The sequence below is a fragment of the Capricornis sumatraensis genome, chromosome 14, assembly GCF_032405125.1.
Source record: "Capricornis sumatraensis isolate serow.1 chromosome 14, serow.2, whole genome shotgun sequence".
Classification (NCBI taxonomy): Eukaryota; Metazoa; Chordata; class Mammalia; order Artiodactyla; family Bovidae; genus Capricornis; species Capricornis sumatraensis.
The window spans coordinates 6,021,642-6,046,148 of record NC_091082.1 but is presented as its reverse complement, the minus strand read 5'-3'; positions in this window follow the sequence as shown (position 1 = coordinate 6,046,148).

Here is a 24,507-nt window from a genome sequence, read left to right as displayed (position 1 = left end):
TGTTCTCGAGTTACGACGGGGACCTCAGGGACCCGCCCTGGTGGCCTCAAGAACAGCCAGTCCCCATGCGAGTTGCTAGGGGGCCTCTCGGGATTCCTCTCCCGTCGATACCGGGGCCAAAAACCTTGTGTGGAGTCAGGGCCGGAACCGAGGATTCCTCTCAGGGGCTGACATGGATCTTTGGGTACTTCTGGAGTCTCCCCAGGGGAGTCAGGCCTCGTCTCGAGTGGGGGCATGCACGTGTGCTTTCCTTCCAGGCTGTAGCAGCAATGTCACGCTTCCCGTCGCGAGGATCAAAGGATCTGTGGTTTTCCCTCGAGGCTTTCCCTCGAGGCTTTCCCAGAGGGCTGTCCCACGTGCCACCGTGGTGTGAGTCGATCCTCGGCATGAAAGATGAGCCAGTGCAGGGCAAAGAGGTTCCTCTGGAATGGACTCAGACATCTGGGGGACTCTTGGAATGGTGGTACGACCATGGAGTTCCTCTCGCCTTTCCTGTTGAGAGTGCCTCCTCTTGAGATGCGACGGGAATGCCGGGAATTCTTTCCCGTTGAAAGCAGGGAAAGGATCCCTCATCTCTAGCTACGAGGGGGAAACGGGGCTCCTCTGGATGTGGGCGGGACCATCGTGCTTCCTCTCGAGTGGAGACGGGCAAGGAGGTGAACTTCTTGAGTAGCAGCAAGTGTGTGAAAGAAGCTTTCGAAGTTCCAGAGGTTGGGTGTCATTAGTCTCCAGAGGCCTCATCGGAAATAGGCCTCATCTCGTCTGGAAGGGAGAACTTCCTGGATTTTCTCGAGTTGCGGCAGGAGTTCTCGAGTTACGACGGGGACCTCAGGGACCCGCCCTGGTGGCCTCAGGAGAGGCCAGTCCCCATGCGAGGTGCTAGGGGGCCTCTCGGGATTCCTCTCCCGTCGATACCGGGGCCAAAAACCTTGTGTGCAGTCAGGGCCGGAAACGAGGATTCCTCTCAGGGCCTGACATGGATCTTTGGGTACTTCTGGAGTCTCCCCAGGGGATTCAGGCCTCGTCTCGAGTGGGGGCATGCACGTGCGCTTTCCTTCCAGGCTGTAGCAGCAATGTCACGCTTCCCGTCGCGTGGATCAAAGGATCTGTGGTTTTCCCTCGAGGCTTTCCCTCGAGGCTTTCCCACATGGCTGTGCCACGTGCCACCGTGGTGTGAGTCGATCCTCGGCGTGAAAGATGAGCCAGTGCAGGGCAAAGAGGTTCCTCTGGAATGGACTGAGACATCTGGGGGACTCTTGGAATGGTGGTACGACCATGGAGTTCCTCTCGCCTTTCCTGTTGAGAGTGCCTCCTCTTGAGATGCGACGGGAATGACGGGAATACTTTCCCGTTGAAAGCAGGGAAAGGATCCCTCATCTCGAGCTACGAGGGGGAAACGGGGCTCCTCTGGATGTGGGCGGGACCATCGTGCTTCCTCTCGAGTGGAGACGGGTATGGCGGTGAACTTCTTGAGTTGCAGCAAGTGTGTGAAAGGCCCTTTCGAAGTTCCAGAGGTTAGGTGTCATTAGTCTCCAGACGCCTCATCGGAAATAGGCCTCATCTCGCCTGCAAGGGAGAACTTCCTTGATTTTCTCGAGTTGCGGTAGGTGTTCTCGAGTTACGACGGGGACCTCAGGGACCCGCCCTGGTTGCCTCAAGAGGCCAGTCCCCATGCGATTTGCTACGGGGCCTCTCGGGATTCCTCTCCCGTCGATACCGGGGCCAAAAACCTTGTGTGGAGTCAGGGCCGTAACCGAGGATTCCTCTCAGGGGCTGACATGGATCTTTGGGTACTTCTGGAGTCTCCCCAGGGGAGTCAGGCCTCGTCTCGAGTGGGGGCATGCACGTGCGCTTTCCTTCCAGGGTGTAGCAGCAATGTCACGCTTCCCGTGGCGTGGATCAAAGGATCTGTGGTTTTCCCTCGAGGCTTTCCCACAGGGCTGTCCCACGTGCCACCGTGGTGTGAGTCGATCCTCGGCGTGAAAGATGAGCCAGTGCAGGGCAAAGAGGTTCCTCTGGAATGGACTGAGACATCTGGGGGACTCTTGGAATGGTGGTACGACCATGGAGTTCCTCTCGCCTTTCCTGTTGAGAGTGCCTCCTCTTGAGATGCGACGGGAACGCCGGGAATTCTTTCCCGTTGAAAGCAGGGAAAGGATCCCTCATCTCGAGCTACGAGGGGGAAACGGGGCTCCTCTGGATGTGGGCGGGACCATCGTGCTTCCTCTCGAGTGGACACGGGTATGGCGGTGAACTTCTTGAGTTGCAGCAAGGTTGTGAAAGACCCTTTCGAAGTTCCAGAGGTTAGGTGTCATTAGTCTCCAGACGCCTCATCGGAAATAGGCCTCATCTCGCCTGGAAGGGAGAACTTCCTGGATTTTCTCGAGTTGCGGCAGGTGTTCTCGAGTTACGACGGGGACCTCAGGGACCCGCTCTGGTGGCCTCAGGAGAGGCCAGTCCCCATGCGAGGTGCTAGGGGGCCTATCGGGATTCCTCTCCCGTCGATACCAGGGCCAAAAACCTTGTGTGCAGTCAGGGCCGGAACCGAGGATTCCTCTCAGGGGCTGACATGGATCTTTGGGTACTTCTGGAGTCTCCCCAGGGGAGTCAGGCCTCGTCTCGAGTGGGGGCATGCACGTGCGCTTTCCTTCCAGGCTGTAGCAGCAATGTCACGCTTCCCGTGGCCTGGATCAAAGGATCTGTGGTTTTCCCTCGAGGCTTTCCCACAGGGCTGTCCCACGTGCCACCGTGGTGTGAGTCGATCCTCGGCGTGAAAGATGAGCCAGTGCAGGGCAAAGAGGTTCCTCTGGAATGGACTGAGACATCTGGGGGACTCTTGGAATGGTGGTACGACCATGGAGTTCCTCTCGCCTTTCCTGTTGAGAGTGCCTCCTCTTTGGTTGCGACGGGAACGCCGGGAATTCTTTCCCGTTGAAAGCAGGGAAAGGATCCCTCATCTCGAGCTACGAGGGGGAAACGGGGCTCCTCTGGATGTGGGCGGGACCATCGTGCTTCCTCTCGAGTGGACACGGGTATGACGGTGAACTTCTTGAGTTGCAGCAAGGGTGTGAAAGACCCTTTCGAAATTCCAGAGGTTAGGTGTCATTAGTCTCCAGACGCCTCATCGATAATAGGCCTCATCTCGCCTGGAAGGGAGAACTTCCTGGATATTCTCGATTTGCGGCAGGTGTTCTCGAGTTATGACGGGGACCTCAGGGACCCGCCCTGGTGGCCTCAGGAGAGGCCAGTCCCCATGCGAGTTGCTAGGGGGCCTCTCGGGATTCCTCTCCCGTCGATACCGGGGCCAAAAACCTTGTGTGGAGTCAGGGCCGGAACCGAGGATTCCTCTCAGGGGTGACATGGATCTTTGGGTACTTCTGGAGTCTCCCCAGGTGAGTCAGGCCTCGTCTCGAGTGGGGACATGCACGTGCGCTTTTCTTCCAGGCTGTAGCAGCAATGTCACGCTTCCCGTCGCGTGCATCAAAGGATCTGTGGTTTTCCCTTGAGGCTTTCCCTCGAGGCTTTCCCACAAGGCTGTCCCACGTGCCAACGTGGTGTGAGTCGATCCTCGGCGTGAAAGATGAGCCAGTGCAGGGCAAAGAGGTTCCTCTGGAATGGACTGAGACATCTGGGGGACTCTTGGAATGGTGGTACGACCATGGAGTTCCTCTCGCCTTTCCTGTTGAGAGTGCCTCCTCTTGAGATGCGACGGGAACGCCGGGAATTCTTTCCCGTTGAAAGCAGGGAAAGGATCCCTCATCTCGAGCTCCGAGGGGGAAACGGGGCTCCTCTGGATGTGGGCGGGACCATCGTGCTTCCTCTCGAGTGGAGACGGGTATGGCGGTGAACTTCTTGAGTTGCAGCAAGGGTGTGAAAGACCCTTTCGACGTTCCAGAGGTTAGGTGTCATTAGACTCCAGACGCCTCATCGGAAATAGGCCTCATCTCGCCTGGAAGGGAGAACTTCCTGGATTTTCTCGAGTTGCGGCAGGTGTTCTCGAGTTACGACGGGGACCTCAGGGACCCGCCCTGGTGGCCTCAGGAGAGGCCAGTCCCCATGCGAGTTGCTAGGGGGCCTCTCGGGATTCCTCTCCCGTCGATACTGGGGCCAAAAACCTTGTGTGGAGTCAGGGCCGGAACCGAGGATTCCTCTCAGGGGCTGACATGGATCTTTGGGTACTTCTGGAGTCTCCCCAGGGGAGTCAGGCCTCGTCTCGAGTGGGGGCATGCACGTGCGCTTTCCTTCCAGGCTGTAGCAGCAGTGTCACGCTTCCGTCGCGTGCATCAAAGGATCTGTGGTTTTCCCTCGAGGCTTTCCCTCGAGGCTTTCCAGCAGGGCTGTCCCACGTGCCACCGTGGTGTGAGTCGATCCTCGGCGTGAAAGATGAGCCAGTGCAGGGCAAAGAGGTTCCTCTGGAATGGACTGAGACATCTGGGCGACTCTTGGAATGGTGGTATGACCATGGAGTTCCTCTCGCCTTTCCTGTTGAGAGTGCCTCCTCTTGAGATGCGACGGGAACGCCGGGAATTCTTTCCCGTTGAAAGCAGGGAAAGGATCCCTCATCTCGAGCTACGAGGGGGAAACGGGGCTCCTCTGGATGTGGGCGGGACCATCGTGCTTCCTCTCGAGTGGACACGGGTATGGCGGTGAACTTCTTGAGTTGGAGCAAGGTTGTGAAAGACCCTTTCGAAGTTCCAGAGGTTAGGTGTCATTAGTCTCCAGACGCCTCATCGGAAATAGGCCTCATCTCGCCTGGAAGGGAGAACTTCCTGGATTTTCTCGAGTTGCGGCAGGTGTTCTCGAGTTACGACGGGGACCTCAGGGACCCGCTCTGGTGGCCTCAGGAGAGGCCAGTCCCCATGCGAGGTTCTAGGGGGCCTATCGGGATTCCTCTCCCGTCGATACCAGGGCCAAAAACCTTGTGTGCAGTCAGGGCCGGAACCGAGGATTCCTCTCAGGGGCTGACATGGATCTTTGGGTACTTCTGGAGTCTCCCCAGGGGAGTCAGGCCTCGTCTCGAGTGGGGGCATGCACGTGCGCTTTCCTTCCAGGCTGTAGCAGCAATGTCACGCTTCCCGTCGCGTGGATCAAAGGATCTGTGGTTTTCCCTCGAGGCTTTCCCACAGGGCTGTCCCACGTGCCACCGTGGTGTGAGTCGATCCTCGGCGTGAAAGATGAGCCAGTGCAGGGCAAAGAGGTTCCTCTGGAATGGACTGAGACATCTGGGGGACTCTTGGAATGGTGGTACGACCATGGAGTTCCTCTCGCCTTTCCTGTTGAGAGTGCCTCCTCTTGAGATGCGACGGGAACGCCGGGAATTCTTTCCCGTTGAAAGCAGGGAAAGGATCCCTCATCTCGAGCTACGAGTGGGAAACGGGGCTCCTCTGGATGTGGGCGGGACCATCGTGCTTCCTCTCGAGTGGAGACGGGTATGGCGGTGAACTTCTTGAGTTGCAGCAAGGGTGTGAATGACCCTTTCGAAGTTCCAGAGTTTATGTGTCATTAGTCTCCAGACGCCTCATCGGAAATAGGCCTCATCTCGCCTGGAAGGGAGAACTTCCTGGATTTTCTCGAGTTGCGGCAGGTGTTCTCGAGTTACGACGGGGACCTCAGGGACCCGCCCTGGTGGCCTCAGGAGAGGCCAGTCCCCATGGGAGTTGCTAGGGGGCCTCTGGGGATTCCTCTCCCGTCGATACCGGGGCCAAAAACCTTGTGTGGAGTCAGGGCCAGAAACGAGGATTCCTCTCAGGGGCTGACATGGATCTTTGGGTACTTCTGGAGTCTCCCCAAGGGAGTCAGGGCTCGTCTCGAGTTGGGGCATGCACGTGCGCTTTCCTTCCAGGCTGTAGCAGCAATGTCACGCTTCCCGTCGCATGGATCAAAGGATCTGTGGTTTTCCCTCGAGGCTTTCCCTCGAGGCTTTCCCACAGGGCTGTCCGACGTGCCACCGTGGTGTGAGTCGATCCTCGGCGTGAAAGATGAGCCAGTGCAGGGCAAAGAGGTTCCTCTGGAATGGACTGAGACATCTGGGGGACTCGTGGAATGGTGGTACGACCATGGAGTTCCTCTCGCCTTTCCTGTTGAGAGTGCCACCTCTTGAGATGCGACGGGAACGCCGGGAATTCTTTCCCGTTGAAAGCAGGGAAAGGATCCCTCATTTCGAGCCACGAGGGGGAAACGGGGCTCCTCTGGATGTGGGCGGGACCATCGTGCTTCCTCTCGAGTGGAGACGGGTATGGCGGTGAACTTCTTGAGTTGCAGCAAGGGTGTGAAAGACCCTTTCGAAGTCCCAGAGGTTAGGTGTCATTAGTCTCCAGACGCCTCATCGGAAATAGGCCTCATCTCGCCTGGAAGGGAGAACTTCCTGGATTTTCTCGAGTTGCGGCAGGTGTTCTCGAGTTACAACGGGGACCTCAGGGACCCGCCCTGGTGGCCTCAGGAGAGGCCAGTCCCCATGCGAGTTGCTAGGGGGCCTCTCGGGATTCCTCTCCCGTCGATACCGGGGTCAAAAACCTTGTGTGGAGTCAGGGCCGGAACCGAGGATTCCTCTCAGGGGCTGACATGGATCTTTGGGTACTTCTGGAGTCTCCCCAGGGGAGTCAGGCCTCGTCTCGAGTCGGGGCATGCACGTGCGCTTTACTTCCAGGCTGTAGCAGCAATGTCACGCTTCCCGTCGCGTGGATCAAAGGATCTGTGGTTTTCCCTCGAGGCTTTCCCACAGGGCTGTCCCACGTGCCACCGTGGTGTGAGTCGATCCTCGGCGTGAAAGATGAGCCAGTGCAGTGCAAAGAGGTTCCTCTGGAATGGACTGAGACATCTGGGGGACTCTTGGAATGGTGGTACGACCATGGAGTTCCTCTCGCCTTTCCTGTTGAGAGTGCCTCCTCTTGAGATGCGACGGGAACGCCGGGAATTCTTTCCTGTTGAAAGCAGGGAAAGGATCCCTCATCTCGAGCTACGAGGGGGAAACGGGGCTCCTCTGGATGTGGGCGGGACATTCGTGCTTCCTCTCGAGTGGAGACGGGTATGGCGGTGAACTTCTTGAGTTGCAGCAAGGGTGTGAAAGACCCTTTCGAATTTCCAGAGGTTAGGTGTCATTAGTCTCCAGACGCCTCATCGGAAATAGGCCTCATCTCGCCTGGAAGGGAGAACTTCCTGGATTTTCTCGAGTTGCGGCAGGTGTTCTCGAGTTACGACGGGGACCTCAGGGAACCGCCCTGGTGGCCTCAGGAGAGGCCAGTACCCATGCGAGGTGCTAGGGGGCCTCTCGGGATTCCTCTCCCGTCGATACCAGGGCCAAAAACCTTGTGTGGAGTCAGGGCCGGAACCGAGGATTCCTCTCAGGGGCTGCCATGGATCTTTGGGTACTTCTGGAGTCTCCCCAGGGGAGTCAGGCCTCGTCTCGAGTGGGGGCATGCACGTGCGCTTTCCTTCCAGGCTGTAGCAGCAATGTCACGCTTCCCGTGGCGTGGATCAAAGGATCTGTGGTTTTCCCTCGAGGCTTTCCCACAGGGCTGTCCCACGTGCCACCGTGGTGTGAGTCGATCCTCGGCGTGAAAGATGAGCCAGTGCAGGGCAAAGAGGTTCCTCTGGAATGGACTGAGACATCTGGGGGACTCTTGGAATGGTGGTACGACCATGGAGTTCCTCTCGCCTTTCCTGTTGAGAGTGCCTCCTCTTGAGATGCGACGGGAACGCCGGGAATTCTTTCCCGTTGAAAGCAGGGAAAGGATCCCTCATCTTGAGCTACGAGGGGGAAACGGGGCTCCTCTGGATGTGGGCGGGACCATCGTGCTTCCTCTCGAGTGGAGACGGGTATGGCGGTGAACTTCTTGAGTTGCAGCAAGGGTGTGAAAGACCCTTTCGAAGTTCCAGAGGTTAGGTGTCATTAGTCTCCAGACGCCTCATCGGAAATAGGCCTCATCTCGCCTGGAAGGGAGAACTTCCTGGATTTTCTCGAGTTGCGGCAGGTGTTCTCGAGTTACGACGGGGACCTCAGGGACCCGCCCTGGTGGCCTCAGGAGAGGCCAGTCCCCATGCGAGGTGCTAGGGGGCCTCTCGGGATTCCTCTCCCGTCGATACCGGGGCCAAAATCCTTGTGTGCAGTCAGGGCCGGAACCGAGGATTCCTCTCAGGGGCTGACATGGATCTTTGGGTACTTCTGGAGTCTCCCCACGGGAGTCAGGCCTCGTCTCGAGTGGGGGCATGCACGTGCGCTTTCCTTCCAGGCTGTAGCAGCAATGTCACGCTTCCCGTCGCGTGGATCAAAGGATCTGTGGTATTCCCTCAAGGCTTTCCCTCGAGGCTTTCCCACAGGACTGTCCCACGTGCCACCGTGGTGTGAGTCGATCCTCGGCGTGAAAGATGAGCCAGTGCAGGGCAAAGAGGTTCCTCTGGAATGGACTGAGACATCTGGGGGACTCTTGGAATGGTGGTACGACCATGGAGTTCCTCTCGCCTTTCCTGTTGAGAGTGCCTCCTCTTGAGATAGGACGGGAACACCGGGAATTCTTTCCCGTTGAAAGCAGGGAAAGGATCCCTCATCTCGAGCTAAGAGGGGGAAACGGGGCTCCTCTGGATGTGGGCGGGACAATCGTGCTTCCTCTCGAGTGGAGACGGGTATGGTGGTGAACTTCTTGAGTTGCAGCAAGGGTGTGAAAGACCCTTTCGAAGTTCGAGAGGTTAGGTGTCATTAGTCTCCAGACGCCTCATCGGAAATAGGCCTCATCTCGCCTGGAAGGGAGAACTTCCTGGATTTTCTCGAGTTGCGGCAGGTGTTCTCGAGTTACGACGGGGACCTCAGGGACCCGCCCTGGTGGCCTCAGGAGAGGCCAGTCCCCATGCGAGGTGCTAGGGGGCCTCTCGGGATTCCTCTCCCGTCGATACCAAGGCCAAAAACCTTGTGTGGAGTCAGGGTCGGAACCGAGGATTCCTCTCAGGGGCTTATATGGATCTTTGGGTACTTCTGGAGTCTCGCCAGGGGAGACAGGCCTCGTCTCCAGTGGGGGCATGCACGTGCGCTTTCCTTCCAGGCTGTAGCAGCAATGTCACGCTTCCCGTCGCGTGGATCAAAGGATCTGTGGTTTTCCCTCGAGACTTTCCCACAGGGCTGTCCCACGTGCCACCGTGGTGTGAGTCGATCCTCGGCGTGAAAGATGAGCCAGTGCAGGGCAAAGAGGTTCCTCTGCAATGGACTGAGACATCTGGGGGACTCTTGGAATGGTGGTACGACCATGGAGTTCCTCTCGCCTTTCCTGTTGAGAGTGCCTCCTCTTGAGATGCGACGGGAATGCCGGGAATTCTTTCCCGTTGAAAGCAGGGAAAGGATCCCTCATCTCGAGCTACGAGGGGGAAACGGGGCTCCTCTGGATGTGGGCGGGACCATCGTGCTTCCTCTCGAGTGGACACGGGTATGGCGGTGAACTTCTTGAGTTGCAGCAAGGGTGTGAAAGACCCTTTCGAAGTTCCAGAGGTTAGGTGTCATTAGTCTCCAGACGCCTCATCGGAAATAGGCCTCATCTCGCCTGGAAGGGAGAACTTCCTGGATTTTCTCGAGTTTCGGCAGGTGTTCTCGAGTTACGACGGGGACCTCAGGGACCCGCCCTGGTGGCCTCAGGAGAGGCCAGTCCCCATGCGATGTGCTAGGGGGCTCTCGGGATTTCTCTCCCGTCGATACCGGGGCCAAAAACCTTGTGTGGAGTCAGGGCCGGAACCGAGGATTCCTCTCAGGGGCTGACATGGATCTTTGGGTACTTCTGGAGTCTCCCCAGGGGAGTCAGGCCTCCTCTCGAGTGGGGGCATGCACGTGCGCTTTCCTTCCAGGCTGTAGCAGCAATGTCACGCTTCCTGTCGCATGGATCAAAGGATCTGTGGCTTTCCCTCGAGGCTTTCCCTCGAGGCTTTCCCACAGGGCTGTCCCACGTGCCACCGTGGTGTGAGTCGATCCTCGGCGTGAAAGATGAGCCAGTGCAGGGCAAAGAGGTTCCTCTGGAATGGACTGAGACATCTGGGGGACTCTTGGAATGGTGGTACGACCATGGAGTTCCTCTCGCCTTTCCTGTTGAGAGTGCCTCCTCTTGAGATGCGACGGGAATGCCGGGAATTCTTTCCCGTTGAAAGTAGGGAAAGGATCCCTCATCTCGAGCTACGAGGGGGAAACGGGGCTCCTCTGGATGTGGGCGGGACATCGTGCTTCCTCTCGAGTGGAGACGGGTATGGCGGTGAACTTCTTGAGTTGCAGCAAGGGTGTGAAAGACTCTTTCGAAGTTCCAGAGGTTAGGTGTCATTAGTCTCCAGACGCCTCATCGGAAATAGGCCTCATCTCGCCTGGAAGGGAGAACTTCCTGGATTTTCTCGAGTTGCGGCAGGTGTTCTCGAGTTACGACGGGGACCTCAGGGACCCGCCCTGGTGGCCTCAGGAGAGGCCAGTCCCCATGCGAGTTGCTAGGGGGCCTCTCGGGATTCCTCTCCCGTCGATACCGGGGCCAAAAACCTTGTGTGGAGTCAGGGCCGGAACCGAGGATTCCTCTCAGGGGCTGACATGGATCTTTGGGTACTTCTGGAGTCTCGCCACGGGAGACAGGCCTCGTCTCGAGTGGGGGCATGCACGTGCGCTTTCCTTCCAGGCTGTAGCAGCAATGTCACGCTTCCCGTCGCGTGGATCAAAGGATCTGTGGTTTTCCCTCGAGGCTTTCCCTCGAGGCTTTCCCACAGGGCTGTCCCACGTGCCTCCGTGGTGTGAGTCGATCCTCGGCGTGAAAGATGAGCCAGTGCAGGGCAAAGAGGTTCCTCTGGAATGGACTGAGACATCTGGGGGACTCTAGGAATGGTGGTACGACCATGGAGTTCCTCTCGCCTTTCCTGTTGAGAGTGCCTCCTCTTGAGATGCGACGGGAACGCCGGGAATTCTTTCCCGTTGAAAGCAGGGAAAGGATCCCTCATCTCGAGCTACGAGGGGGAAACGGGGCTCCTCTGGATGTGGGCGGGACCATCGTGCTTCCTCTCGAGTGGAGACGGGTATGGCGGTGAACTTCTTGAGTTGCAGCAAGGGTGTGAAAGACCCTTTCGAAGTTCCAGAGGTTAGGTGTCATTAGTCTCCAGACGACTCATCGGAAATAGGCCTCATCTCGCCTGCAAGGGAGAACTTCCTGGATTTTCTCGAGTTGCGGCAGGTGTTCTCGAGTTACGACGGGGACCTCAGGGACCCGTCCTGGTGGCCTCAGGAGAGGCCAGTCCCCATGCGAGGTGCTAGGGGGCCTCTCGGGATTCCTCTCCCGTCGATACCGGGGCCAAAAACCTTGTGTGGAGTCAGGGCCGGAACCGAGGATTCCTCTCAGGGGCTGACATGGATCTTTGGGTACTTCTGGAGTCTCCCCAGGGGAGTTAGGACTCTTCTCGAGTGGGGGCATGCACGTGCGCTTTCCTTCCCGGCTGTAGCAGCAATGTCACGCTTCCCGTCGCGTGGATCAAAGGATCTGTGGTTTTCCCTCGAGGCTTTCCCACAGGGCTGTCCCACGTGCCACCGTGGTGTGAGTCGATCCTCGGCGTGAAAGATGAGCCAGTGCAGGGCAAAGAGGTTCCTCTGGAATGGACTGAGACATCTGGGGGACTCTTGGAATGGTGGTACGACCATGGAGTTCCTCTCGCCTTTCCTGTTGAGAGTGCCTCCTCTTGAGATGCGACGGGAACGCCGGGAATTCTTCCCCGTTGAAAGCAGGGAAAGGATCCATCATCTCGAGCTCCGAGGGGGAAACGGGGCTCCTTTGGATGTGGGCGGGACCATCATGCTTCCTCTCGAGTGGAGACGGGTATGGCGGTGAACTTCTTGAGTTGCAGCAAGGGTGTGAAAGACCCTTTCGAAGTTCCAGAGGTTAGGTGTCATTAGTCTCCAGACGCCTCATCGGAAATAGGCCTCATCTCGCCTGGAAGGGAGAACTTCCTGGATTTTCTCGAGTTGGGGCAGGTGTTCTCGAGTTACGACGGGGACCTCAGGGACCCGCCCTGGTGGCCTCAGGAGAGGCCAGTCCCCATGCGAGTTGCTAGGGGGCCTCTCGGGATTCCTCTCCCGTCGATACCGGGGCCAAAAACTTTGTATGGAGTCAGGGCCGGAACCGAGGATTCCTCTCAGGGGCTGACATGGATCTTTGGGTTCTTCTGGAGTCCCCCCAGGGGAGTCAGGCCTCGTCTCGAGTGGGGGCATGCACGTGCGCTTTCCTTCCAGGCTGTAGCAGCAATGTCACGCTTCCCGTCGCGTGGATCAAAGGATCTGTGGTTTTCCCTCGAGGCTTTCCCACAGGGCTGTCACACGTGCCACCGTGGTGTGAGTCGATCCTCGGCGTGAAAATGAGCCAGTGCAGGACAAAGAGGTTCCTCTGGAATGGACTGAGATATCTGGGGGACTCTTGGAATGGTGGTACGACCATGGAGTTCCTCTCGCCTTTCCTGTTGAGAGTGCCTCCTCTTGAGATGCGACGGGAACGCCGGGAACTCTTTCCCTTTGAAACCAGGGAAAGGATCCCTCATCTCGAGCTACGAGGGAAAAACGGGGCTCCTCTGGATGTGGGCGGGACCATCGTGCTTCATCTCGAGTGGAGACGGGTATGGCGGTGAACTTCTTGAGTTGCAGCAAGGGTGTGAAAGACCCTTTCGAAGTTCCAGAGGTTAGGTGTCATTAGTCTCCAGACGCCTCATCAGAAATAGGCCTCATCTCGCCTGCAAGGGAGAACTTCCTGGATTTTCTCGAGTTGCGGCAGGTGTTCTCGAGTTACGACGGGGACCTCAGGGACCCGCCCTGGTGGCCTCAGGAGAGGCCAGTCGCTATGCGAGTTGCTAGGGGGCCTCTCGGGATTCCTCTCCCGTCGATACCGGGGCCAACAACCTTGTGTGGAGTCAGGGCCGTAACCGAGGATTCCTCTCATGGGCTGACATGGATCTTTGGGTACGTCTGGAGACTCCCCAGTGGAGTCAGGCCTCGTCTCGAGTGGGGGCATGCACGTGCGCTTTCCTTCCAGGCTGTAGCAGCAATGTCACGCTTCCCGTCGCGTGGATCAAAGGATCTGTGGTTTTCTCTCGAGGCTTTCCCTCGAGGCTTTCCCACAGGGCTGTCCCACGTACCACCGTGGTGTGAGTCGATCCTCGGCGTGAAAGATGAGCCAGTGCAGGGCAAAGAGGTTCCTCTGGAATGGACTGAGACATCTGGGCGACTCTTGGAATGGTGGTATGACCATGGAGTTCCTCTCGCCTTTCCTGTTGAGAGTGCCTCCTCTTGAGATGCGACGGGAACGCCGGGAATTCTTTCCCGTTGAAAGCAGGGAAAGGATCCCTCATCTCGAGCTACGAGGGGGAAACGGGGCTCCTCTGGATGTGGGCGGGACCATCGTGCTTCCTCTCGAGTGGACACGGGTATGGCGGTGAACTTCTTGAGTTGGAGCAAGGTTGTGAAAGACCCTTTCGAAGTTCCAGAGGTTAGGTGTCATTAGTCTCCAGACGCCTCATCGGAAATAGGCCTCATCTCGCCTGGAAGGGAGAACTTCCTGGATTTTCTCGAGTTGCGGCAGGTGTTCTCGAGTTACGACGGGGACCTCAGGGACCCGCTCTGGTGGCCTCAGGAGAGGCCAGTCCCCATGCGAGGTTCTAGGGGGCCTATCGGGATTCCTCTCCCGTCGATACCAGGGCCAAAAACCTTGTGTGCAGTCAGGGCCGGAACCGAGGATTCCTCTCAGGGGCTGACATGGATCTTTGGGTACTTCTGGAGTCTCCCCAGGGGAGTCAGGCCTCGTCTCGAGTGGGGGCATGCACGTGCGCTTTCCTTCCAGGCTGTAGCAGCAATGTCACGCTTCCCGTCGCGTGGATCAAAGGATCTGTGGTTTTCCCTCGAGGCTTTCCCACAGGGCTGTCCCACGTGCCACCGTGGTGTGAGTCGATCCTCGGCGTGAAAGATGAGCCAGTGCAGGGCAAAGAGGTTCCTCTGGAATGGACTGAGACATCTGGGGGACTCTTGGAATGGTGGTACGACCATGGAGTTCCTCTCGCCTTTCCTGTTGAGAGTGCCTCCTCTTGAGATGCGACGGGAACGCCGGGAATTCTTTCCCGTTGAAAGCAGGGAAAGGATCCCTCATCTCGAGCTACGAGTGGGAAACGGGGCTCCTCTGGATGTGGGCGGGACCATCGTGCTTCCTCTCGAGTGGAGACGGGTATGGCGGTGAACTTCTTGAGTTGCAGCAAGGGTGTGAATGACCCTTTCGAAGTTCCAGAGTTTATGTGTCATTAGTCTCCAGACGCCTCATCGGAAATAGGCCTCATCTCGCCTGGAAGGGAGAACTTCCTGGATTTTCTCGAGTTGCGGCAGGTGTTCTCGAGTTACGACGGGGACCTCAGGGACCCGCCCTGGTGGCCTCAGGAGAGGCCAGTCCCCATGGGAGTTGCTAGGGGGCCTCTGGGGATTCCTCTCCCGTCGATACCGGGGCCAAAAACCTTGTGTGGAGTCAGGGCCAGAAACGAGGATTCCTCTCAGGGGCTGACATGGATCTTTGGGTACTTCTGGAGTCTCCCCAAGGGAGTCAGGGCTCGTCTCGAGTTGGGGCATGCACGTGCGCTTTCCTTCCAGGCTGTAGCAGCAATGTCACGCTTCCCGTCGCATGGATCAAAGGATCTGTGGTTTTCCCTCGAGGCTTTCCCTCGAGGCTTTCCCACAGGGCTGTCCGACGTGCCACCGTGGTGTGAGTCGATCCTCGGCGTGAAAGATGAGCCAGTGCAGGGCAAAGAGGTTCCTCTGGAATGGACTGAGACATCTGGGGGACTCGTGGAATGGTGGTACGACCATGGAGTTCCTCTCGCCTTTCCTGTTGAGAGTGCCACCTCTTGAGATGCGACGGGAACGCCGGGAATTCTTTCCCGTTGAAAGCAGGGAAAGGATCCCTCATTTCGAGCCACGAGGGGGAAACGGGGCTCCTCTGGATGTGGGCGGGACCATCGTGCTTCCTCTCGAGTGGAGACGGGTATGGCGGTGAACTTCTTGAGTTGCAGCAAGGGTGTGAAAGACCCTTTCGAAGTCCCAGAGGTTAGGTGTCATTAGTCTCCAGACGCCTCATCGGAAATAGGCCTCATCTCGCCTGGAAGGGAGAACTTCCTGGATTTTCTCGAGTTGCGGCAGGTGTTCTCGAGTTACAACGGGGACCTCAGGGACCCGCCCTGGTGGCCTCAGGAGAGGCCAGTCCCCATGCGAGTTGCTAGGGGGCCTCTCGGGATTCCTCTCCCGTCGATACCGGGGTCAAAAACCTTGTGTGGAGTCAGGGCCGGAACCGAGGATTCCTCTCAGGGGCTGACATGGATCTTTGGGTACTTCTGGAGTCTCCCCAGGGGAGTCAGGCCTCGTCTCGAGTCGGGGCATGCACGTGCGCTTTACTTCCAGGCTGTAGCAGCAATGTCACGCTTCCCGTCGCGTGGATCAAAGGATCTGTGGTTTTCCCTCGAGGCTTTCCCACAGGGCTGTCCCACGTGCCACCGTGGTGTGAGTCGATCCTCGGCGTGAAAGATGAGCCAGTGCAGTGCAAAGAGGTTCCTCTGGAATGGACTGAGACATCTGGGGGACTCTTGGAATGGTGGTACGACCATGGAGTTCCTCTCGCCTTTCCTGTTGAGAGTGCCTCCTCTTGAGATGCGACGGGAACGCCGGGAATTCTTTCCTGTTGAAAGCAGGGAAAGGATCCCTCATCTCGAGCTACGAGGGGGAAACGGGGCTCCTCTGGATGTGGGCGGGACATTCGTGCTTCCTCTCGAGTGGAGACGGGTATGGCGGTGAACTTCTTGAGTTGCAGCAAGGGTGTGAAAGACCCTTTCGAATTTCCAGAGGTTAGGTGTCATTAGTCTCCAGACGCCTCATCGGAAATAGGCCTCATCTCGCCTGGAAGGGAGAACTTCCTGGATTTTCTCGAGTTGCGGCAGGTGTTCTCGAGTTACGACGGGGACCTCAGGGAACCGCCCTGGTGGCCTCAGGAGAGGCCAGTACCCATGCGAGGTGCTAGGGGGCCTCTCGGGATTCCTCTCCCGTCGATACCAGGGCCAAAAACCTTGTGTGGAGTCAGGGCCGGAACCGAGGATTCCTCTCAGGGGCTGCCATGGATCTTTGGGTACTTCTGGAGTCTCCCCAGGGGAGTCAGGCCTCGTCTCGAGTGGGGGCATGCACGTGCGCTTTCCTTCCAGGCTGTAGCAGCAATGTCACGCTTCCCGTGGCGTGGATCAAAGGATCTGTGGTTTTCCCTCGAGGCTTTCCCACAGGGCTGTCCCACGTGCCACCGTGGTGTGAGTCGATCCTCGGCGTGAAAGATGAGCCAGTGCAGGGCAAAGAGGTTCCTCTGGAATGGACTGAGACATCTGGGGGACTCTTGGAATGGTGGTACGACCATGGAGTTCCTCTCGCCTTTCCTGTTGAGAGTGCCTCCTCTTGAGATGCGACGGGAACGCCGGGAATTCTTTCCCGTTGAAAGCAGGGAAAGGATCCCTCATCTTGAGCTACGAGGGGGAAACGGGGCTCCTCTGGATGTGGGCGGGACCATCGTGCTTCCTCTCGAGTGGAGACGGGTATGGCGGTGAACTTCTTGAGTTGCAGCAAGGGTGTGAAAGACCCTTTCGAAGTTCCAGAGGTTAGGTGTCATTAGTCTCCAGACGCCTCATCGGAAATAGGCCTCATCTCGCCTGGAAGGGAGAACTTCCTGGATTTTCTCGAGTTGCGGCAGGTGTTCTCGAGTTACGACGGGGACCTCAGGGACCCGCCCTGGTGGCCTCAGGAGAGGCCAGTCCCCATGCGAGGTGCTAGGGGGCCTCTCGGGATTCCTCTCCCGTCGATACCGGGGCCAAAATCCTTGTGTGCAGTCAGGGCCGGAACCGAGGATTCCTCTCAGGGGCTGACATGGATCTTTGGGTACTTCTGGAGTCTCCCCACGGGAGTCAGGCCTCGTCTCGAGTGGGGGCATGCACGTGCGCTTTCCTTCCAGGCTGTAGCAGCAATGTCACGCTTCCCGTCGCGTGGATCAAAGGATCTGTGGTATTCCCTCAAGGCTTTCCCTCGAGGCTTTCCCACAGGACTGTCCCACGTGCCACCGTGGTGTGAGTCGATCCTCGGCGTGAAAGATGAGCCAGTGCAGGGCAAAGAGGTTCCTCTGGAATGGACTGAGACATCTGGGGGACTCTTGGAATGGTGGTACGACCATGGAGTTCCTCTCGCCTTTCCTGTTGAGAGTGCCTCCTCTTGAGATACGACGGGAACACCGGGAATTCTTTCCCGTTGAAAGCAGGGAAAGGATCCCTCATCTCGAGCTAAGAGGGGGAAACGGGGCTCCTCTGGATGTGGGCGGGACAATCGTGCTTCCTCTCGAGTGGAGACGGGTATGGTGGTGAACTTCTTGAGTTGCAGCAAGGGTGTGAAAGACCCTTTCGAAGTTCGAGAGGTTAGGTGTCATTAGTCTCCAGACGCCTCATCGGAAATAGGCCTCATCTCGCCTGGAAGGGAGAACTTCCTGGATTTTCTCGAGTTGCGGCAGGTGTTCTCGAGTTACGACGGGGACCTCAGGGACCCGCCCTGGTGGCCTCAGGAGAGGCCAGTCCCCATGCGAGGTGCTAGGGGGCCTCTCGGGATTCCTCTCCCGTCGATACCAAGGCCAAAAACCTTGTGTGGAGTCAGGGTCGGAACCGAGGATTCCTCTCAGGGGCTTATATGGATCTTTGGGTACTTCTGGAGTCTCGCCAGGGGAGACAGGCCTCGTCTCCAGTGGGGGCATGCACGTGCGCTTTCCTTCCAGGCTGTAGCAGCAATGTCACGCTTCCCGTCGCGTGGATCAAAGGATCTGTGGTTTTCCCTCGAGACTTTCCCACAGGGCTGTCCCACGTGCCACCGTGGTGTGAGTCGATCCTCGGCGTGAAAGATGAGCCAGTGCAGGGCAAAGAGGTTCCTCTGCAATGGACTGAGACATCTGGGGGACTCTTGGAATGGTGGTACGACCATGGAGTTCCTCTCGCCTTTCCTGTTGAGAGTGCCTCCTCTTGAGATGCGACGGGAATGCCGGGAATTCTTTCCCGTTGAAAGCAGGGAAAGGATCCCTCATCTCGAGCTACGAGGGGGAAACGGGGCTCCTCTGGATGTGGGCGGGACCATCGTGCTTCCTCTCGAGTGGACACGGGTATGGCGGTGAACTTCTTGAGTTGCAGCAAGGGTGTGAAAGACCCTTTCGAAGTTCCAGAGGTTAGGTGTCATTAGTCTCCAGACGCCTCATCGGAAATAGGCCTCATCTCGCCTGGAAGGGAGAACTTCCTGGATTTTCTCGAGTTTCGGCAGGTGTTCTCGAGTTACGACGGGGACCTCAGGGACCCGCCCTGGTGGCCTCAGGAGAGGCCAGTCCCCATGCGATGTGCTAGGGGGCTCTCGGGATTTCTCTCCCGTCGATACCGGGGCCAAAAACCTTGTGTGGAGTCAGGGCCGGAACCGAGGATTCCTCTCAGGGGCTGACATGGATCTTTGGGTACTTCTGGAGTCTCCCCAGGGGAGTCAGGCCTCCTCTCGAGTGGGGGCATGCACGTGCGCTTTCCTTCCAGGCTGTAGCAGCAATGTCACGCTTCCTGTCGCATGGATCAAAGGATCTGTGGCTTTCCCTCGAGGCTTTCCCTCGAGGCTTTCCCACAGGGCTGTCCCACGTGCCACCGTGGTGTGAGTCGATCCTCGGCGTGAAAGATGAGCCAGTGCAGGGCAAAGAGGTTCCTCTGGAATGGACTGAGACATCTGGGGGACTCTTGGAATGGTGGTACGACCATGGAGTTCCTCTCGCCTTTCCTGTTGAGAGTGCCTCCTCTTGAGATGCGACGGGAATGCCGGGAATTCTTTCCCGTTGAAAGTAGGGAAAGGATCCCTCATCTCGAGCTACGAGGGGGAAACGGGGCTCCTCTGGATGTGGGCGGGACATCGTGCTTCCTCTCGAGTGGAGACGGGTATGGCGGTGAACTTCTTGAGTTGCAGCAAGGGTGTGAAAGACTCTTTCGAAGTTCCAGAGGTTAGGTGTCATTAGTCTCCAGACGCCTCATCGGAAATAGGCCTCATCTCGCCTGGAAGGGAGAACTTCCTGGATTTTCTCGAGTTGCGGCAGGTGTTCTCGAGTTACGACAGGGACCTCAGGGACCCGCCCTGGTGGCCTCAGGAGAGGCCAGTCCCCATGCGAGTTGCTAGGGGGCCTCTCGGGATTCCTCTCCCGTCGATACCGGGGCCAAAAACCTTGTGTGGAGTCAGGGCCGGAACCGAGGATTCCTCTCAGGGGCTGACATGGATCTTTGGGTACTTCTGGAGTCTCGCCACGGGAGACAGGCCTCGTCTCGAGTGGGGGCATGCACGTGCGCTTTCCTTCCAGGCTGTAGCAGCAATGTCACGCTTCCCGTCGCGTGGATCAAAGGATCTGTGGTTTTCCCTCGAGGCTTTCCCTCGAGGCTTTCCCACAGGGCTGTCCCACGTGCCTCCGTGGTGTGAGTCGATCCTCGGCGTGAAAGATGAGCCAGTGCAGGGCAAAGAGCTTCCTCTGGAATGGACTGAGACATCTGGGGGACTCTAGGAATGGTGGTACGACCATGGAGTTCCTCTCGCCTTTCCTGTTGAGAGTGCCTCCTCTTGAGATGCGACGGGAACGCCGGGAATTCTTTCCCGTTGAAAGCAGGGAAAGGATCCCTCATCTCGAGCTACGAGGGGGAAACGGGGCTCCTCTGGATGTGGGCGGGACCATCGTGCTTCCTCTCGAGTGGAGACGGGTATGGCGGTGAACTTCTTGAGTTGCAGCAAGGGTGTGAAAGACCCTTTCGAAGTTCCAGAGGTTAGGTGTCATTAGTCTCCAGACGACTCATCGGAAATAGGCCTCATCTCGCCTGCAAGGGAGAACTTCCTGGATTTTCTCGAGTTGCGGCAGGTGTTCTCGAGTTACGACGGGGACCTCAGGGACCCGCCCTGGTGGCCTCAGGAGAGGCCAGTCCCCATGCGAGGTGCTAGGGGGCCTCTCGGGATTCCTCTCCCGTCGATACCGGGGCCAAAAACCTTGTGTGGAGTCAGGGCCGGAACCGAGGATTCCTCTCAGGGGCTGACATGGATCTTTGGGTACTTCTGGAGTCTCCCCAGGGGAGTTAGGACTCTTCTCGAGTGGGGGCATGCACGTGCGCTTTCCTTCCCGGCTGTAGCAGCAATGTCACGCTTCCCGTCGCGTGGATCAAAGGATCTGTGGTTTTCCCTCGAGGCTTTCCCACAGGGCTGTCCCACGTGCCACCGTGGTGTGAGTCGATCCTCGGCGTGAAAGATGAGCCAGTGCAGGGCAAAGAGGTTCCTCTGGAATGGACTGAGACATCTGGGGGACTCTTGGAATGGTGGTACGACCATGGAGTTCCTCTCGCCTTTCCTGTTGAGAGTGCCTCCTCTTGAGATGCGACGGGAACGCCGGGAATTCTTCCCCGTTGAAAGCAGGGAAAGGATCCATCATCTCGAGCTCCGAGGGGGAAACGGGGCTCCTTTGGATGTGGGCGGGACCATCATGCTTCCTCTCGAGTGGAGACGGGTATGGCGGTGAACTTCTTGAGTTGCAGCAAGGGTGTGAAAGACCCTTTCGAAGTTCCAGAGGTTAGGTGTCATTAGTCTCCAGACGCCTCATCGGAAATAGGCCTCATCTCGCCTGGAAGGGAGAACTTCCTGGATTTTCTCGAGTTGGGGCAGGTGTTCTCGAGTTACGACGGGGACCTCAGGGACCCGCCCTGGTGGCCTCAGGAGAGGCCAGTCCACATGCGAGTTGCTAGGGGGCCTCTCGGGATTCCTCTCCCGTCGATACCGGGGCCAAAAACTTTGTATGGAGTCAGGGCCGGAACCGAGGATTCCTCTCAGGGGCTGACATGGATCTTTGGGTTCTTCTGGAGTCCCCCCAGGGGAGTCAGGCCTCGTCTCGAGTGGGGGCATGCACGTGCGCTTTCCTTCCAGGCTGTAGCAGCAATGTCACGCTTCCCGTCGCGTGGATCAAAGGATCTGTGGTTTTCCCTCGAGGCTTTCCCACAGGGCTGTCACACGTGCCACCGTGGTGTGAGTCGATCCTCGGCGTGAAAATGAGCCAGTGCAGGACAAAGAGGTTCCTCTGGAATGGACTGAGATATCTGGGGGACTCTTGGAATGGTGGTACGACCATGGAGTTCCTCTCGCCTTTCCTGTTGAGAGTGCCTCCTCTTGAGATGCGACGGGAACGCCGGGAACTCTTTCCCTTTGAAACCAGTGAAAGGATCCCTCATCTCGAGCTACGAGGGAAAAACGGGGCTCCTCTGGATGTGGGCGGGACCATCGTGCTTCATCTCGAGTGGAGACGGGTATGGCGGTGAACTTCTTGAGTTGCAGCAAGGGTGTGAAAGACCCTTTCGAAGTTCCAGAGGTTAGGTGTCATTAGTCTCCAGACGCCTCATCAGAAATAGGCCTCATCTCGCCTGCAAGGGAGAACTTCCTGGATTTTCTCGAGTTGCGGCAGGTGTTCTCGAGTTACGACGGGGACCTCAGGGACCCGCCCTGGTGGCCTCAGGAGAGGCCAGTCCCTATGCGAGTTGCTAGGGGGCCTCTCGGGATTCCTCTCCCGTCGATACCGGGGCCAACAACCTTGTGTGGAGTCAGGGCCGTAACCGAGGATTCCTCTCATGGGCTGACATGGATCTTTGGGTACGTCTGGAGACTCCCCAGTGGAGTCAGGCCTCGTCTCGAGTGGGGGCATGCACGTGCGCTTTCCTTCCAGGCTGTAGCAGCAATGTCACGCTTCCCGTCGCGTGGATCAAAGGATCTGTGGTTTTCCCTCGAGGCTTTCCCTCGAGGCTTTCCCACAGGGCTGTCCCACGTACCACCGTGGTGTGAGTCGATCCTCGGCGTGAAAGATGAGCCAGTGCAGGGCAAAGAGGTTCCTCTGGAATGGACTGAGACATCTGGGGGACTCTTGGAATGGTGGTACGACCATGGAGTTCCTCTCGCCTTTCCTGTTGAGAGTGCCTCCTCTTGAGATGCGACGGGAACGCCGGGAATTCTTTCCCGTTGAAAGCAGGCAAAGGATCCCTCATCTCGAGCTACGAGGGGGAAACGGGGCTCCTCTGGATGTGGGCGGGACCATCGTGCTTCCTCTCGAGTGGAGACGGGTATGGCGGTGAACTTCTTGAGTTGCAGCAAGGGTGTGAAAGACTCTTTCGAAGTTTCAGAGGTTAGGTGTCATTAGTCTCCAGACGCCTCATCGGAAATAGGCCTCATCTCGCCTGGAAGGGAGAACTTCCTGGATTTTCTCGAGTTGGGGCAGGTGTTCTCGAGTTACGACGGGGACCTCAGGGACCCGCCCTGGTGGCCTCAGGAGAGGCCAGTCCCCATGCGAGTTGCTAGGGGGCCTCTCGGGATTCCTCTCCCGTCGATACCGGGGCCAAAAACCTTGTGTGGAGTCAGGGCCGGAACCGAGGATTCCTCTCAGGGGCTGACATGGATCTTTGGGTACTTCTGGAGTCTCCCCAGGGGAGTCAGGCCTCTTCTCGAGTGGGGGCATGCACGTGCGCTTTCCTTCCAGGCTGTAGCAGCAATGTCACGCTTCCCTTCGCGTGGATCAAAGGATCTGTGGTTTTCCCTCGAGGCTTTCCCTCGAGGCTTTCCCTCAGGTCTGTCCCACGTGCCACCGTGGTGTGAGTCGATCCTCGGCATGAAAGATGAGCCAGTGCAGGGCAAAGAGTTTCCTCTGGAATGGACTGAGACATCTGGGGGACTCTTGGAATGGTGGTACGACCATGGAGTTCCTCTCGCCTTTCCTGTTGAGAGTGCCTCCTCTTGAGATGCGACGGGAATGACGGGAATACTTTCCCGTTGAAAGCAGGGAAAGGATCCCTCATCTCGAGCTACGAGGGGGAAACGGGGCTCCTCTGGATGTGGGCGGGACCATCGTGCTTCCTTTCGAGTGGAGACGGGTATGGCGGTGAACTTCTTGAGTTGCAGCAAGGGTGTGAAAGACCCTTTCGAAGTTCCAGAGGTAAGGTGTCATTAGTCTCCAGACGCCTCATCGGAAATAGGCCTCATCTCGCCTGGAAGGGAGAACTTCCTGGATTTTCTCGAGTTGCGGCAGGTGTTCTCGAGTTACGACGGGGACCTCAGGGACCCGCCCTGGTGGCCTCAGGAGTGGCCAGTCACCATGCGAGTTGCTAGGGGGCCTCTCGGGATTCCTCTCCCGTCGATACCGGGGCCAAAAACCTTGTGTGGAGTCAGGGCCAGAACCGAGGATTCCTCTCAGGGGCTGATATGGATCTTTGGGTACTTCTGGAGTCTCGCCAGGGGAGACAGGCCTCGTTTCGTGAGGGGGCATGCACGTGCACTTTCCTTCCAGGCTGTAGCAGCAATGTCACGCTTCCCGTCGCGTGGATCATAGGATCTGTGGTTTTCCCTCGAGGCTTTCCCTCGAGGCTTTCCCACAGGGCTGTCCCACGTGCCACCGTGGTGTGAGTCGATCCTCGGCGTGAAAAATGAGCCAGTGCAGGGCAAAGAGCTTCCTCTGGAATGGACTGAGACATCTGGGGGACTCTTGGAATGGTGGTACCACCATGGAGTTCCTCTCGCCTTTCCTGTTGAGAGTGCCTCCTCTTGAGATGCGATGGGAACGCCGGGAATTCTTTCCCGTTGAAAGCAGGCAAAGGATCCCTCATCTCGAGCTACGAGGGGGAAACGGGGCTCCTCTGGATGTGGGCGGGACCATCCTGCTTCCTCTCGAGTGGAGACGGGTATGGAAGTGAACTTCTTGAGTTGCAGCAAGGGTGTGAAAGACCCTTTCGAAATTCCAGAGGTTAGGTGTCATTAGTCTCCAGACGCCTCATCGGAAATAGGATTCTTCTCGCCTGGAAGGGAGAACTTCCTGGATTTTCTCGAGATGCGGCAGGTGTTCTCGAGTTACGACGGGGACCTCAGGGACCCGCCCTGGTGGCCTCAGTAGAGGCCAGTCCACATGCGAGTTGCTAGGGGGCCTCTCGGAATTCCTCTCCCGTCGATACCGGGGCCAAAAACCTTGTGTGGAGTCAGGACCGGAAACGAGGATTCCTCTCAGGGGCTGACATGGATCTTTGGGTACTTCTGGAGTCTCCGCAGGGGAGTGAGGCCTCGTCTCGAGTGGGGGCATGCACGTGCGCTATCCTTCCAAGCTGTAGCAGCAATGTCACGCTTCTCGACCCATGGATCAAAGGATCTGTGGTTTTCCCTCCAGGCTTTCCCACAGGGCTGTCCCACGTGCCACCGTGGTGTGAGTCGATCTTCGGCGTGAAAGATGAGCCAGTGCAGGGCAAAGAGGTTCCTCTGGAATGGACTGATACATCTGGGGGACTCTTGGAATGGTGGTACGATCATGGAGTTCATCTCGCCTTTCCTGTTGAGAGTGCCTCCTCTTGAGATGCGACGGGAACGCCTGGAATTCTTTCCCGTTGAAAGCAGGGAAAGGATCCCTCATCTCGAGCTACGAGGGGGAA